At 31.3% G+C, this 5,237-nt stretch overlaps 1 long non-coding RNA gene across 2 annotated transcripts; it reads right to left on the reverse strand.

Annotated features, from left to right (window-relative positions):
• Positions 1-1,675: 1,675 nt before the first annotated feature.
• LOC145635082 (uncharacterized) lies at positions 1,676-4,686 on the reverse strand. Of its 2 annotated transcripts, XR_014113775.1 has the most exons (3): positions 4,448-4,622; positions 2,458-3,142; positions 1,676-1,690 (listed from the first exon to the last, which is right to left on the reverse strand). It is a non-coding gene; the product is annotated as an uncharacterized LOC145635082 (long non-coding RNA). The 2 variants fall into 2 exon arrangements; XR_014113774.1 differs by lacking the exon at positions 1,676-1,690 and having other exon boundaries at positions 2,587-3,142; positions 4,448-4,686.
• Positions 4,687-5,237: the final 551 nt, after the last annotated feature.

Consider the following 5,237-nt stretch of genomic DNA (forward strand, 5'->3'; position numbering starts at 1 on the left):
ATTGCTTGATCACGCCTTTTTTGCATGTTTAAAGGGAATTTGTACTTGTAATCACGCTTAATAAGATAATTAATAATCTTGTTTAGGGTTAATATGATTATAATTCAAGTGATCGCCAATAATAGTTTTATTTTTATTTGTGCATTAATATTCAACCAACATAGATAAACAGGTTTAGGGTAATCTATTGATTGCATGTTAGAAGAATAAAGTAGAGGCATATTTTTAGGGCAAGTTTAATCTCTTTTAGGTTGGATTTGTACCTTCATCTCCGAACTTTCAGTCGTGGTTCCAGACCTATTGGAGTTAACGATCTCCTGGATCGTTAACAGGTGCAACCTTCACCCTATAAACGATTTACAAGTTTCTAAAACTTGTTGGCGACTCTTTTGCTCTAACTTCCTTCTCTTTGGACGCCACCATACTTAAGTGTATGATCACATTCGGGTTCAAGTTTAGGATAATGCTTGAAATATTCCCTACAGTCATAATCTTATTTTTTTATTATGATCAATCTTCGGCTATTTTTATGTGAGTTTCTTAAATTTTTGTTTTGTTAAATTTAGATTTAATTGATCTGTATATATCTCTTTAAAAGTAAAATAAATTTCTAAATGCGCACTAATTGTTTGACAAAATGCCCCAGTGAAACTCATTTTTCTATCAATTTCAAATGTAGATAAAAACTAAGTAAAAGTAATGCAACTACGTATTAAAGTAAATCAAAATATTAAAATTACGATATTTCAATTTCTTAGCTTCCTCATTTCTATGTCATGATTCTTTGGTTGTTACTGTGTTAATAAGTAAAATTAAAATGACATTGAAAAGTAAACTACATTCCTCAAAAAGTAAGCTACATATTGTTTGTTAGACCAGTTTTACATTCTCTGTGTAGACTAGTCTGCAATATCAAACAACAAGATTCAAGGGATGTGGACCTCCTAATATTGTTTGTGTATAGTAGTCTTGAAATTAAAGCACGAACTCTTGTTTGTCTTTAATTATTCACCTTGCGAAATAATTGATATAGTTCTCCCAAATAATCGATATAATTCTACAAGAAACTGCTGCTAGTTTTGGGTCAAAGGCCACTCCAACTCTTAAGTGCTATTATCCTTATTAATTATAGCTTTCAAAGTAAATTTAGCATAATTTGGCTTATAGTTTGCTTGTCATATGCATATAGCAAGTTATCCATGCCATTTATTTTCGCATTTCTGTACTAAAATAATTGTCATGTCTCATGGCTTCAAAAATTGAAGAGTTCCTTTAGATCTTATACATGGTGGAGGTTATTGTGTGCCTAGGACTTATACTGATTAAAGATGAATGATTATTGTTTCTTGTATTTTGGTTATTTCTAAAAGTAGATAGAAATTGGTATAAAGTAAATCATTTAGTCTCAAAAGTATGTTTTTCCTCTTCATTAAATAGTAGATAGAAATTTAATAAAAGTAAACTAATTAGACTCAAAAGTTAATATTTTGTAAGATTAAGTTAGAATCATAGTTAGGTTATCCATTAGGTTTGAGGGTTAGAAAATGCAATATTAGGATAAGGATTGTAAATGGTTTAAACAAGGAGACTAACAAAAAGTGTTCTACAAGTACCTGTTGTTTGCACTCTAACGTTTACCCGGGCTTCAGAAGGATGAGGAATGTTGTACCCACAAAACGATACTCGTGGACTGCAATATTACAGCAGAACATAATTACATAATGAATAATAATATGCTCATAATAGCGGACTTAAAACATTAAAATTGCAGGACATTTAGCATGCTCATAATAGCAGACTTAAAGACATTAAAATTGCAGGGCATTTAGACTTAAAGACATCAAAATTGCAGGGCATTTAGCATTGCAAAGTTTTGGCTCCAAACACAAACTCACTATAAAAGTTCTAACTCTTCTAAGTATCCAATGGAAGAAACACACTGCAATGGTAAACACACTGCTGTACAATTTGTATTCTTGGTTTAACAGAGAATCGCTATAGTATACTTTTGTGAAGCAAAATGAAATATGGGTAGGGATATATAAATCATATGTCTCTAAAAGTAAATAAAAAATAGTATAAAGTTAATAAAGCAAGCTATATAGTAAACCTATTAGCTCAAATGGTAGAGCATTATGCAATGTATAGAGGTGTAGGTTCAATTCCTACATATGTTATCTCTAAAAGTAACTACAAAATAATCTAAAGTTATTCAAAATACCTTAAAAGTAAATCAAAATATTTCAAAAGTAAGTAGAAAAACTAGAAAAGTAAATGAATATATCTCTAAAGTAAATCAAAATAACTCCGAAAAGAAATCAAAAGTAGAGCATAATATGTCAAAAGTAAATCATAATGAATCAAAAGTAAATAAATTATGCTAAAAAATAAATAAACATATCATTGAAGTAAATCAAATTAAGTCTTAAGTGTACGAAACTACGAATAGTAAATTACCTTAAAATGATAAATTACTAAGGAAATTTTGTTATTGCACAAAAGTCAAAGTCATTGACTTTCATATCTGTACAAGATGAGTCAAATTATAAGAAACAAAATTAAAAGTAAATTAAACTATATCCAAAGTAAACAAAAAAACGAAGAAATTTAATAAAACATTACGACTTCTGATCTTCAAATTACACACATAAATCTACGTGGGATTCGAACCCACATCTTTTGTGCACTTGCACAATGCTCTATCTATTGAGCTAGTAGGCTATCATAGAATAAGAATAATTAATTAACACAATCGATCATTTTTATTTTCTTTATACTGAAAAATCACAAAAGTAAATAAAAATACTCAAAAGTAAATAATAAAAGCTTAATTATAGAAATCGCATCTCCTTCCAACCATGTTTACGCTTTTCGCTGCACACACTCTCTCATTAAACTAGTGCTTGTGCTGTTGATGTGCATGTTGTTTCTGGCTTTCTGTTGCTGCATGTCCAAGGCCTTGATGCCAAAGCTTGGGGGGCTTTCGCTGAGCTGCTGTAGTACTTGCTACTATACTATGCCTATGTTGTTGTTGTGGACTACTCATGGAGCAGGCTCTGCTCATGCTTCAGCTGCTCCTCACAAGCTTCCAAGGTGCACAGGTTGCACTCTTGCTCACATTAGCTTCCCGTTTCTCTCAAATCTAAGAACTCCCGAGAAACATTTACAACATCTGAGTATACAAATCACAATAGTATACAGTCTAAAAAATCCAAATCAATATTGAGCATAATACAAATTACAATAGTATACAATCCAAAAAAATCCAAATCAATGTTGACATAAAACATCTGAGTCATTGACTTATATCACACTACCACAATATGAGCCAAATTATAATCTACTCTACAATCAACAAAATTAACCAAATAAGTAGTATAAGAGGTCAAGTAAATGGTTTTGAAATAAAAGTAAGAAAAATTATACATGAAGTAAATAAACTATGATGACCTCTTTATTAATTTGGCTCATTGATTAGGTTAAGGGCCTCATGAAGGGTTTGTCCTTTGTACTAAGATAGTCAAGGTTGTTGGACCTATAATCATGTTGTCACCCTCAAATTAAAAATGGGAACAAATGATAAATGATAACACAATTAAGAAAATAACCAGCAAGGAGTTTAATCTAGTTCAGTAAACAAGGAGTTCTTCGGGATAACTGATAACACAATAAAGAAATGCTCAAATTTAACCGTATATTAGCCTCAACATCTCTAAGGTTAGAGTTAATAATGCAGTCACTCAATAACTGCATCAAAATTAGAGTGACCAAAATGTAAATGCATGGTCAGAATTCGACATCCTTCCGTCAAACCTACTGTCCTTTTCTAGCCTTATACCTCCTACTAACAGAACTCCACTAACTCATCATCATATTATAGTCTTTCTTCTTTCAAGCATTTCATCAAACATGTAATACTCAATCTAAAGCTATAGTTTAATCCCAGAAAAAAAACGTATACTGCAATATATAGAAATTACTGAATAGCTAAGATAATTCAGCACCTACCTTAATTAAAAGATACTAAAAATTAAAATCTTAAAATTAGCATGCAAACAATTGCCTAGAAGAAACGGTAGAAGTGTTATTAACATAAACACTATATATGGATTCAAGTGCAAATAATCTCACAATGATTCAATTACAGAATTATTAACATGAACATTAATACAAAATCAAGTATCGAAATTCACTCAAAAAAATCATAGAATTATCATGGCAGTCCAAACAAAAATTCAAATTCAAACTTCTCTAAATTCTCACATGACTTAATCAATATACTCAAAAAAGTATACTTATCTAGCCTAAGTCCATAACATGTCAATTGAATTTTCCTAATAAAAAATCACATATCCTAAAATTACAGAAACCCTAATTTCGCAATCAAAATCGCAAAAAACTTGTTTCAAAATCGAGCAAATTCAAAATTAAACCGAAATTTACATACCTTAATAGATTATCATGAGAAATTGATGAGCAAAAGCGAAGAAATTGAAAAACGAAGAAATAGAAGAGCGAAGAAAAAAAATCGTCTCTTTAGAGAATTGGGAGGAACAGAGTGAAAATCTAAAGAAGAGAGAGAAAAAATAAAGCGTGTGCAAGAATTAGAACAGAGGTCATTCAAAGCCTTAAATTACGAAAATTCCCTTAATAAGGCGGGTGAAACTTCAGCCGTTAGATACAGCGTGATCTACGGTCCCAAAACCACCATATCTCCGCTTTGTATATATATATTAGTATACTAAAAAAAATTATTGAAAGTTGGGATTTCCTGTCTATGTGAAAAACAACTCAATTTGTATTTCATTTAGAAAAAATTGACATGATTAATCCCAACTTTCCTTCATTCGCTTAAACTAATCCCAACTTTGGATTATTTTTTAATAACCCGAACTTTATTGTGAAATTTCTTCTAATGGCGCCCAAGTGACCTGTAACCATTTGAATAGGTAAATTTTTACAAAAAAATACTTACACATGTCACTACATAATTGGTCAAAAACACTAATTAACAAAATTATTAGTTACTAATCAACACTTAACTAAGTAAATATAACTAATTGCTTAAAACTAATTAAAAAAAACCACCACCATCAGCCACCCGCCTTGCCCCCACACACCCAGCCCTCCGCCGCCTCCCCCATTCCTGGTCGTGCCTAGAACCCCCTTGTGTAGGCAATCACCACTCAAAAACTTCAAGCGTCGCCCCTAAACCACCATATCTCCACCGCGTAACC

The sequence above is a fragment of the Chenopodium album genome, chromosome 6 (assembly GCF_948465745.1).
Source record: "Chenopodium album chromosome 6, dcCheAlbu1.1, whole genome shotgun sequence".
Taxonomy (NCBI): domain Eukaryota; kingdom Viridiplantae; phylum Streptophyta; class Magnoliopsida; order Caryophyllales; family Amaranthaceae; genus Chenopodium; species Chenopodium album.